Source organism: Solanum dulcamara, chromosome 4 (assembly GCF_947179165.1).
Source record: "Solanum dulcamara chromosome 4, daSolDulc1.2, whole genome shotgun sequence".
NCBI classification, from domain to species: Eukaryota; Viridiplantae; Streptophyta; class Magnoliopsida; order Solanales; family Solanaceae; genus Solanum; species Solanum dulcamara.
The window spans coordinates 2663217-2675815 of record NC_077240.1 but is presented as its reverse complement, the minus strand read 5'-3'; the positions used below and the strand labels follow the sequence as shown (position 1 = coordinate 2675815).

At 33.6% G+C, this 12599-nt stretch overlaps 1 pseudogene; it reads left to right on the top strand.

Annotated features, from left to right (window-relative positions):
• Positions 1-7901: 7901 nt before the first annotated feature.
• LOC129887511 (uncharacterized) lies at positions 7902-12459 on the top strand (annotated as a pseudogene).
• The last annotated feature ends 140 nt before the right edge of the window (positions 12460-12599 follow it).

The following is a 12599-nucleotide window of genomic DNA, read 5'->3' as shown; positions in this document are numbered from 1 at the left end:
TTTCTCCTTTTTTTTCTTCTTAGTTAAAAGCTGTATTTGATAGCCAAATACAGCAACTTCTCTGGAACTTGGATCTTGAAACATGATGTTCATGTTAGATTCGTACTGTTGTTTTATTTTTGAGAGGCAAATCATATAAATTAAGATGAATTTCGTAATTTAATTTTGAATTAGGCACAATACGAAAAAGTAAAGGAATGGAGGGGCTCTATTGTGATTCATTCAATATATATTCTATAATAGACGCTGAAAATTAGTGGAATTTTCGAGTAATCTAATAAGTAGAAATATTTACTTGCCTCCGGTTAAATTACCCTAAAAGTAAATCAAAGTAATAAATTGGAATAAACGGAAAGAACTTGCCAAGACCAAAGGTTCCTTTGGGGATTTTAGGCATACAATTTTATATTGAAGTGTCCAAAAAACCATTGCTGCTGAACAAAACAATTACTTGAAAGATTCTATTCTAATTAACTATTTTAAAGTTGAAAATCTTCCACTTAAATAAGCTTTATTCAGGATCTGACTAAAAATAAGGGTGTGCGTTGGTCAATTTGGATTTGATATGAAAGTTTTGATATTTGGATTTTTGATTTTTTATTTAATTTAAAGAAATTATAATTCAAATTTAATCTAAGTAAGTTTCAATTGGATTAGATTTTTTAAGTTTGGTTTCAGATTAATCTACGTATATTTCAGATTTTTAAGACTGAAAATTGAGTTTCCTATTTTTCTTCTAAAAGTGAACATTTAGATTAAATATTGCAATTAATGAAACCATTATAGAAAAAATGATATTAATAAGGTTGTAAGAATTAACTTACATGTTATTTCGTGAAATTAGTAGTGGTGCCAATGACTTTATCATATACTAGTAACAGTTCTAGTTTACTTGACCATTTATTTGTTTAGTATATCCAGTTTATGAGACTCCTTTTATAACATGGAAAGCTGTCCCATCTCTCAACCAATTCTATTTCGACTTTTAATGATTTTGAAGTTTAAGTCTATAACGTTGTCTCTAATATTAAAGTTAGCAAATTAAAAATAATAAATATAAAAAATAAAAATAAATTTGAGTTCACAAAATTTATTATGTATTCTTAAGAAATTTAATTCTCTCAATGTGTTCGAGGTTATGAATTATTTCGTCCCAAGATAAAATAATAAACTATTACAAAAATAGCGGTCCTTCAATTTTTTATAATTTGGGCAAACTCAAAATTCAACAACGAGATCACACACAAACTCTATCAATTTTATTTGTAAGAATGTATCCAAGAGAAAAATTCTTTGTTGAAAAATAAGAGGAAAATCTTCTATTTATAGATAACAAAACATAGTGTGAACATGTATTTATTGTGACTTATCGAAAATGTTACAATCGTTTTAAAAAGTCACAATTTTTCAGAAAAGTCATAACTCTTTAAATAATTACGACCTTTCAAAAATGTCACAATCTTTTGAAAAAGAGATAACCTTTCAGAACGGTCACAATCCTTTAAAAAAAACACAATTTTTTTATAAAGGTCACAATTATTTATTTCTCATTCACCTCGTGTAAAACTCAACAAATACTTCTTCAACAACTAATGCATTTTTAATTACTTTGAGCTTGAAATGATAGCTCGTTGACAATCTACCCCACTTACCATGTTCAGCATGTCTAAACACATCTATCTAACTCCAATATAATACTATCCAAAAAAAAATAATTTTTGTAATAGTCAGTGGGTCACCTGAGTTGTGAAACGAGTACTAACTCGTTATGTGCGTGGTAAAACTTGTTTTCTAGCATCCGGAATATTGATCTAATAATCAATAAAGTGGATTGAGCATCAAGTGATCCTAGGTTTAAATCTCAAGAAACAAAACACTAGGTGATTTTTATAAAGTTCATTGATGATCACTTGGGTCCTTATAGTTTAGAAATATTGGTTTTTAGGTTTCTCTAGTATGAGAAAGTTCTTTTTTCTTATGTTGAAAATTGTGAAAGTCAAGGATGCACAATTTGAAACTCAATAGATAATGAATCCATCTTTTTATCTTTTTTCACTTCAATAAAAATATTATTCGATTTGAATTTGTAGTACACGCTTAATTCATACATTATGTGATGGGCTCATACCTCTAGGCTCTGAACTAAAAATTTTGAGCAATAATTGTAAGAAGTTAGTGATTTAAATTTCTAATGACAGAAAATTAGTAAACGGTTTTTTTTAATTCTATCTATATATAATTATTTTTAAAATTTACATTTTTCTAATGTAACATCAAATGCTAGGATATAGATAAGAAAATAAGAAGCAATTTAAATAAAACTTAACAAAGTGACATGAGATCGGGGAAACATGAAAAACAAGATGTGTGGCAAAGTATGGAAAAAAAGAAGCATTGCATTAGAAAGTGCATGAATCAGATCTCTGTCACACTAACATAGTTAGTAATGAGTCAATATGTGAATGTGAAATTGAAACTTAATTGGGAGTTAATCATTCAACTGATGAGGAGTAACATTAACAACAAGAGAAGAATAATAGTTAGATGGCTTAAACCCTCAACTAGTTTTGTAAAGTTCAATTTTGATGGAAGTTGCAAGAATGATCTATGTGGAGAAGGAGGGGTTATTAGAGATAGTGAAGGCCGTCTATTGTTTGCATACTCCTTAAATCTAGAAGGAACTAGTAATTGGGCTGAAGCTATGGCATTACTTTATGGGATCAGATGGTGTATCAATAATGACTATGAATTTATCTTAGCAGAGAGTAACTCAGAGCTTCTGGTAGAGTGTATCAACGAGCTGAACACTACCCCTTGGACAATTCAAAAAGAAGTAGAAGAGCTAAAAATTCATATGGAGAACACCGGGCTCATTTTGCAGCATTGTTATAGAGAGGCAAACAAAGTTGCTAACAAGTTAGCCTCTTTATGTCATGATAATCATCAGAACACTCTTTTTCCAGATTTTGTTGATCTTCCTAGTGATATTAAGGGCCTCATGACAATAGACAGATGGAATATGGCCAACTTCAGAACAGTCAGGAAAAGGAGGAGGAGATCTTTTGGGATCCTCTCCGAGGAGGGAGGGTAGTTTGTGGAGTGTTGGTTTCTTTTAGTAGACTGGGTAGGCTGGCTCCATCTATTTATAACCAAGTACCCAAATCATCTTTTGCATTTACCTCATCTCATATAGAATCTTGGAATCCTCATATTTGATTAGGGAGGTGTCACGCCCCGGGAGGGTACCCTAAACGTGGCCGGCATTCGAAAATCATTACTGCCCTTCAAGCGAACCATTTGGTCCAATTACACTTTCATTCGGTCACATTCTATCAGCGGAAGGCTAACTCACAAGAATACTATTCATAAATAAGGTCAAAGACCAACCACATATCCAATCAATAACTAGTAAGAATGAAACTAGTCAAAACGAAACAAATCAACATCATCCACACACTAGTCTATGAAGCCTTTATCAACAATTTAAGAGGTGCCAATGACAGGTTCATGGCTACCATAAATCAAATAAAGGAAAACTAACTCAAAGCTGAAAAGATAAGTGCGGTATCCTCCGAAAACAAGGAGGACTCACCAACCAGCTGGAAGCGAATAGATCCTCAACGGTGCGCCTGTTGGTGATCTCTAGTACCTGTCTCTGCATCATGAAACGATGCAGGCCAAATGGCGTCACTACGTGGAATGTACGAGTATATAAAATGGCAGAATGAAACATGCATCAGGGTAGGATCAAATCTACTCAGGATCTCAACTCAAAAGAAGGACCAACTAAATCAAGATGTCCTAGGTTTAAACAAGAATATGATTTAGACAAGACCAATCATATACTACCCAATCTAATCTATTCCAATCCGACTCAGAGTACTATCAAGACTTATATGGGAGTTTCTCTTATCCGACAACTATCACTTATGAGCCAGTAATAGTACAACAAGCTGACGTTGTTGCCAAGTCCGTCCATACCTTGCCAGGGTAGGAACGAATCAACAATCATGGATCCACAATCAATCAAGTCCTATTATGTCAGGACAGTAATTTGAGAAACATCCGACTTTAACGGTCTAATCCTCTCCTACGTTTGGCGACGTAGTTATTGGGTTCGAGTTATTACTTACTCTTATCCCATTCGATGCTCGATACTTCCCCCAAGACTCAATGCTCATAAAACTCTATCTAATCAGTTCAATGTAATCATATCGACAAGTCTCATGTGGACTCCTATCAATTTATCAATTTTATCACAATCAAACCTTTCAATAAATTATACTATCCAATTAGTCTCAATCACATCTTTCAAGAGTAGTTAGATACTTGTATGACAACAATAAGTTATGTTCCTATTTTATGCCATTCACATTCCTAGCTATCCCAATTCATGTTTTTTATTCCAATCAATACATATACATAATCATTTACAATCAATATATATATGGCTACAGTTTATGAAATACAATATGAAAAGTAATTGTTCAAGAATTCAAGTTATGAAGATCATCAATCAACTAATAGTATGTAAAGATATTCTAGGGTTTTAGGAAAATTCAAGAAAACGTTCATGGAGGGTTCAAGTCTTTCACAATTCCTATCCAACACATCTATGGGGCATATGGAAGAACTTAATCCATATTTTAGGTTAGCATTACATACCTTAAAATCTCCATAAATCTTGATGAAAAATCTTAACTTGAAGAAGAACAATCAAGAGACTCTTTCTTGAAATTCTTGGATTTGTTTTCTCGAAAACTCTATGGTTAGGATTTAAGATTTCTCTTAGCGATTCATGAATAGATGAAGAAGTTTGGTTTCGAAAGCTTGAAATCTATGAAGGAATTACCTTGTTGAAGAATCTTGAAAAAGAACCCTAACTTGATGCTTTCTTGAAAATTCTTGAGCGTTAATGTTTAAAAGTGAATGAGAGAGTTTTTAATGAGTAAAACTGATTTCTACAAATTTAGGGACATTAGAATAACTCCCCAAAGGGTTATAGGACAAAAATACCCTAAAAAAAATAAAGAGGGCGTCGTTCGGCTTAGGCAATGGAGTCTGTGTCCTCTCCACGTTGTGGATCCATCGCGGACTTCTGCAAGGATAGAACGTCTCCAGTAAGACGGTCATAACTTTTGACTCCGAAGTCCAAAAAATGCAATGTTGATGGCGTTGGAAAGAAGACTCAAAGACCTTTAATTTGATAGGTCATGGTCCACCTAATTCATTAAAATCTAGGAGATATGATCATTTGAAGTTGATCCTTATACGAACTCATACGAAAACTTAGCCGATAGAAATTCTTTGGACTTGGCTTGGTGTTAGAGATCCCTTATGACTATAAACCACATCTAATACACCTTAAATACTTAGGAATTGATCCTATCTCATATATACAATTTGAAATTTTCGAGTTCAAGCATATATGCCTACGAAGAACGGTTCAAATCTTAGCGTAGAGATTTTCAAAGTGTAACAGGAGGAGTAAACCACTTTTTGTAAACTCCCTCAGATCATTGTGTAATTTTGAGTTAAGATGAATAATATATATCATTTTTAAAAAATCAGGAAAAGGTTGTGTAAATACAATTTTCTTGAAATTCTACTTTTATAATAATTATTCTTTACAATAATATTTGTTAATAATAATATTAAGAGATTGTTTAAATATAAATAGGAAATATAAATAAAGAAAAATAATAAATGAAAAAACAAGTTGTTTAGAACTATAAAAAAATAAAAAATAAAAAACTTCACCAAAAGCTAAAACCCTGCTTCTCTTGTAGTCCAAAACAAAACAAAGAAAAGAAGTAGTCGGACCAGTTCAGTCTTCAACCAAAACAAAAAAAGAAATGGAAGTTGGAACATCTTTCAGTGTCTACAAGAAGATGTTTTTGTCGAACCCCATTACCCAAAAATCAAATAATCTTCCAAATTCTTTGCTGAGTCGATTGAATTTTTCGTTTCCAGCTAGAAAAACCTGTTCTTGCAGAACCATAGCTAAAGGGTCTACCATCAGCTCTTTGAAAATTCAAGAAAAGGTTAGATTTTTCTTAATGGTTTTCTTTTGTGATATGAGATGAAATTTAATTTAATTTGTTGGTATTTTGTTTAAACAATTGTTGCTTTTTATTTTGATGGTGGAGTCTCTTGTTTTATGTCTTTGAGAATATTATGCTTACCAATGTAGTCGATATTACTGTTGTTGGTAGCCTTTCTTACTACCTTTTCGGTTTTGCTTTTGCCTTTGGTTATTCAAACAACCCATTTATAGTGGTACTAATTATTTTCCTCTTAAAGAAATTACTTTCTAGCTCTTATGACTACAGTTTCTTTCTTTATCAATGGGCTTTTGCGATTGCTGTTGCTGGAATTACTAGTGGTTCTATTGCTGAACGTACTCAATTTACTGCTTATCTTTTCTTCTCTCTTTTCCTTACTGGTCTTAAGTCCGAATTTTGTAGAATCTACAATCTACCCTCCTCGGACTCCACTGGATATATTGTTGTTGTTCCTTTTTATTTGTTTGAATTTTATGCTGGAGTCTCTTTTTTTCATTGGTGATGAAGCTAAGAGAATTAATTTTTTACAAATTTTGATGTATTTAATGATGTGAGCTAACATCTCCGTGTTGGAATGGTAAAACAACAACAATGTCGCACAAGTGGGTCTGAGGAGGGTAGGATGTGCAGACCTTATATCTACCTTTGCGGGGTAGTGAGGGTGTTTGCAATAGTCCCTCTCGTGCTGGAATGTTATGTCAAATAAGATTTTGCGTGGTCAATTTGCTATATGGTATATGCATATTATATTAAAGGTGCAATCTTGAAGATGACGAGTTGGGTTTTCATTCTCCTCTTTTAGGATAATAAATAGGTTGTTTCCGATAGTTCCTCCCGTGTTGGAGTTTTACATCAAATAAAATTTATATGGTCAATTTGCTATATGGTATATGCATTTTACATTAAAGGTGTAATCTTGATTATAAATAGTTGGGCTTTCATTCTCCCTCTTTTAAGATTCTCTCCTCCTTTGCCCCTGCTGGCTCAATTCGTTTCAGCATGTTGTGATGAGACAAAATTATTCAATAGAATTCAATGATACGTTAATTGTGTGATTTGCGGGTGCATTTGCAGACACCATAAGAGTTGTATCATTTGCTGCGGTAAGATGCAAATATTAAAAGACTCATTATGTTGCCTGAGCAGCTTGCTCTATAAATATGCATGACTGCTGTATGGAAATTTCCTTACAATTTCATATCTAGTGTGGAGTTCATCGGTAATTTTGACATGGTATCTTTTTAAACTCTGCAGATCACAGGGATGCCTTATAATCATTCTCAAGATCTGGAACTCTCAAGTTTAACAGCTCTATGCCCATTGGATGGGCATTACTGGGGTAAAGTCAAAGAATTGGCTCCGTTTATGAGCAAGTATGGCTTAATTCATTTTCGCATTTTGGTAGAGGTGGTTACTTTTTCCTCCTTGACTATCTAGTAGTAAAATTTAATTTCGAAATCATTTTCATTGAGAATGTTTCAAATAAAATTAGATTACCCGTGGGGATAAACATTAAGCAATAATGAAATTTTGATGATGTCTCTTTTTGTCAGATTAAGTGGTTAATAAAAATGTCTCAAATACCTCAAATTGTTGAAGTTCCAAGCTTCTCTGATGAAGCTCAGACATTTTTGAATGACTTGATTGATGGATTTAGTATGAATGATGCCTTGGAAGTTAAGAAAATCGAGAGAGTCACAAACCATGATGTGAAAGCAGTGGAATACTTCTTGAAACAAAAATGCCAATCACATCCAGAGATATCTAAGCTATGAATAAATTCATGTCATACTACCCTTTGGGGTGGCTCCAACGGTTTGGCTTGGGACTTCCATAATGGAGGTCTCAGGTTCAAAACTCCTTGACTGGAGCAAGGGGTTGGCCTTCTGGGTTGCACACAGGGCTTGCCTAGTGCGGTCTACCTCTTTTGTGTGGTTTGCGAGCTATTGCACCGGAGAGGAGTTTACCCTGTGCGCACCCAAAGGGTAGCGGCGTTCCTTTTCATAAGAATAAATTAAATCCTGTCATACTTTCCATGTGCATCTTCTTTCAATCAAAGTAGGAAATTCGAGCTAAAAGTATTTGTATGAAACCCGAAAAGCCCAGAAATCTTTATTTTGCACGTGCATCTTTCCTATAGTTGTCCCTCTTTTTGTGGTAGGTGCTCTAGTTTTTTCACTTTGCATGTACATCTGAGGACATCAACAATCTTTCCCATGCATTGATGCTGAAAGGAGCTTTGAACACGGTCATCTTGCCAGTCATGGATGAATTGATTAAAGCAATAGGTGACATGGCCACAACACATTCTTCTGTTCCTATGCTTTCTCGCACCCATGGGCAGGTATACTTTTTGTTTTCCAACAGTCCTCTAGTTAGATGTACTTTGAATAGGTTTTGATACAAGAAGCTTAATCTCTGTTGAAAACGGTGGTCTTATGTATATCCTCAGTGACTGCATAATGTAGTTTGCTCATTCTTTTTGCACCTTGTAGCCAGCTTCGCCAACAACCCTTGGAAAGGAAATGGCAATTTTTGCTTATCGATTGAGTAGGGAAAGAAGGGATATTTCTCAAATTGAGATGCTTGGGAAATCTGCTGGTGCTGTAGGAAACTACAATGCACAAGTAGCTTGGTATCCTGAAATAAACTGGCCAGAAATTGCAGAGGAGTTTGTCTTTGTCACTTGGACTAGAATTCAATCCATACGTTCCTCAGGTTTGTTTATACACTAATTGTTTGTGTTGGATGTGGCATAATTCATTTCATATCCGAGCTTTATGCATTAGTTAGAGAGAGGTTTATAGCTGTTTGTGTACGTACTCTGATGTGTTCGTTTATAAGATGATGTATAACTCTGTATTGAGTTTAAGATATAAAGACTTTTCATGCATAGGCCAAATATATATATATATCACGTTACATTAAACCTTAGAATCTTGCGGTCTTCAACATGTCATGTCATTCATGTAAGAGCCATCAGGGCAAACTCTAATTGTTAAAATTGAAGATTTTCCAAATATAGACATTTGTCTATCTTTTCGGAACGGACCAGAAAGGAAAGTGTGATATAATATGTAAAGGAGGATGTATTACCATATTAGCAACTGTTTTTCAACTTCTAACTCAATATCATTGTAATGCAGATTGAAACTCATGACTATATGGCCAAACTTTTTCACTCGATCGTCCAGTTTAACAACATTTTGGTTGATTTTGATAGAGATGTTTGGGGATACATTTCTCTGGTTTACTTTAAACAGGTGACTGTCTGTCCTGTATTTTAGATATCTTCTATTATATTCTTTTGCCGGATAATGGAGTCCATAATTCTTTTATGTTATGTAGACAACTAAAGCTGGTGAAATTGGGTCCTCGACGATGCCTCACAAAGTAAATCCAATTGACTTTGAAAATACTGAAGGCAATCTTGGAGTAGCTAATGGAGATTTATCCCATTTGAGCACTAAACTACCTATTTCACGCTGGCAGGTATGTCAAATCTGGTCATGTTGTCTTTACCTTGTTATGGAATATTCTACCAAATAATTTAAGCTTCTTTTTTCGTTTGATTAAACACATATTTGGATACTACAGTAAGACCTCTCTATAACAATATTTCACTATAACGACCAAATTTTTTTGAGAGCTGATTTTTCTTGTTATGGTATATTATATGTTCTCTATTATGACATTTTGTTATAGCAGACAAAAATATCGAAACAAACAATGCAATTATAGAAAGGTTTGACTGTAGTAGTTTTATACTCGTGAATCGTGGTTGCATGTTAAAAAAGTTTGAAGCTCTGTAAGATGTATATAACAACATATTTTAGAGCATGTCAATTTGTTCCCTTATCGAGTTTTTGGCCAAAATCATCCTTAAACTATATTCCAAGCTTAGATTACATCCTTAAAATATTATTCTTAGCAGAAAACATCCTCCAACTATTTAAAATTTAACAATTTTCATCCTTCTGCTAGAATTTTTTAGAAAACTAAGAGATCCTACAAAAATCAAGTCACCCATTTGTATTTATTATTCTAAAATACGCCAAAAATATTATCGTGAACTTTTTGGACAATTGAGTTTAGCATTATGCAAAATCTTTTAATTCACAGGTTTTTTCATTTATTTTTCATGTGATTTAATATTAAAAAATTACCAGTTGAAATATGTTTCTTCTCAATTGATTCTGCTTAAGCGGTGTTTATAGGAGACTTCCACTTCTAATAATGGAGAAGGATTTCACTTCTAATAATGGAGAAGGAAACTCAAATGCGAGACATAATTAGAATTTTGCTTAAAAACTCGAATGCGAGACATAAATAGAATTTTGATCACCTTAATATCAGATTGCACCGAAAAATTATTGATCTAACTACAATTTGACTTTAAAAAAGGTGAAGATAATTAAGTTCCAGCTTCTTTGCATTGGTAAAAGAGAAGAAGAGCAGATCATGTATCCTCACACCTGCCTAACATTTTTTGTTTCAGCAAGCAATGGTGTCCACGATTTTTAGTATTCTTTTTTTTCAGGAGCTTTTTATAGAAGGTAACGAATTATGCAAAAAAAAATTTGTTCACATGAATTGCACATGTTTTTGTAGGATTCCTTAATTTTTTGACAATATCTAACTGAAGGATGAGAATTGTTAACTTTCAAATACTTGGAGGATGTTTTCTGTCAAAAAATATATTTTAAGGATGTAATTTAAGTTTGGGGTATAGTTTAAGGATGTTTTGGGTCAAAAACTCGTCCCTTATCCAATGCCTTCAGTTGCTTGTATGTGTTGTTCGTAAAATTTTCTTGATCCAAATTGTCATTTTCAGCGGGATTTGACAGATACACCTGTTCTGAGAAACATGGGAGTAGGACAAGGGCATTCTCTTCTTGCTTAAAGAAGTGCGTTACAGGGAATTCAGAAGATTCAGGTAAGCAGTACTAGTTGAAATTCTATGGATTAATCTACTGTGCTGCGCACATTTTATTTTTTTTAAATGTAATGAAATACAATGCTGCACATGCTCACATACCATGCTGAAGTATGAACTCATTAAGTTGTTCTGACTTTGCTGACTTATTGGTTTTGAATAGGTGAATGAAGCTGCTCTGATGGAAGATTTAGACAAAACATGGGAAGTTCTTGCCGAACCAAATACAAACAGTATGCAGCTTTTGCTTTGTCTGGACTTTTTGTCGGTATTAGTCAGCCTGAAAGGCATATGCAATTACTTTAATTCCAAACTTGAGCTTTCCTGTATGATTGATGAAATATATTAGAGGTGTAATTCTGGTAGTGCTTAGTGATGCTTGCAAAGATATGGTTTGAGGTATGGTCTTTCAGAGAAACGAGCACCTAACTACTAGCCTTTCAATAAACGGGTGTGTTGAAGTACACATAGAGTTCACAAATAAACCTATGTATTTATATACAATGACGCCTCAAAGCCAAACAAGTTGGAGTTGGCTATATATCACACTGACAATGTCATTCTATTTCTCAGACTAATATTACACTAAATAAATAAATAAATACAAATAAAAAGTACTAGGAGTTCATTATATTTTCTACTGCCATAAAAAATGTCTGAAGTGACTAAAAGACTCGTAGAAGACATAGGGACCTAAAGTAAACGTAACATACTAACATCACCCAACACATTTCCAACTTTGTGATATCAATCACCCTATATTTGATCTTTTTCTTCCTTTGTACCCCTTTTGGGCTAGATTTGTGAGAATTCCAAGGGATTTTACGTCTTCAAAACAACTTCCTTAGTCTTATCTATGAAATGATGATCTAAGGGTGTGTTTGGATGGGCTTATAATTTAGCCAAAAGCCATAAGTTAAGATTTCTAACTTATAGCTTTTGACTTATTTTTGTTATTTGGCTTAAAATTAAGTGCTTAAAAACACTTTTTAATCTTATCCAAACACTACATAAGTGCTTAAAACCTATTTTGAGTTAAAAGCACCTAAGATAAGCTAATCCAAACAGGCTATAAATTTCGTTCCAACTGGACTAATACGTTGTTTGACCAATCTTACCAAGTTCATTTTTTCTCTGTTTGTTTGGTACTTAGGTGATGCGAAGGTACGGTGTACCAGAACCTTATGAGAAGCTGAAGGAGTTAACCCGAGGAAGAGCGGTGAACAAAGAAAGCATTAGAGAATTCATACAAAAGACATACCAGCTGATGCAAAGACATCTCTCTTGAACTTAAAGCCTCATACTTATGTTGGAGCTGCTGCAGAATTGGCTAAGAACATAAATGAGGTCATATTTCTGTTGAGTAGTCCATATCTTTTGAAATGAGAGCTGAAAAAACTTTGCAGCCCTATGTATCGGTGGCGGATGGAACATACAGCCAACGGGTTCTAACTGAAAGCATAGATTATATGTGAAAAGTCACTAAAATTTCAAAAAATTATTGAATTTTGATCACTTAATTTCAGAAGAGATGCATTCACTAAATTCTGGATTCGCTTCTGCTCTCCATTATTTGCATGGAAGATCCAACATAAACA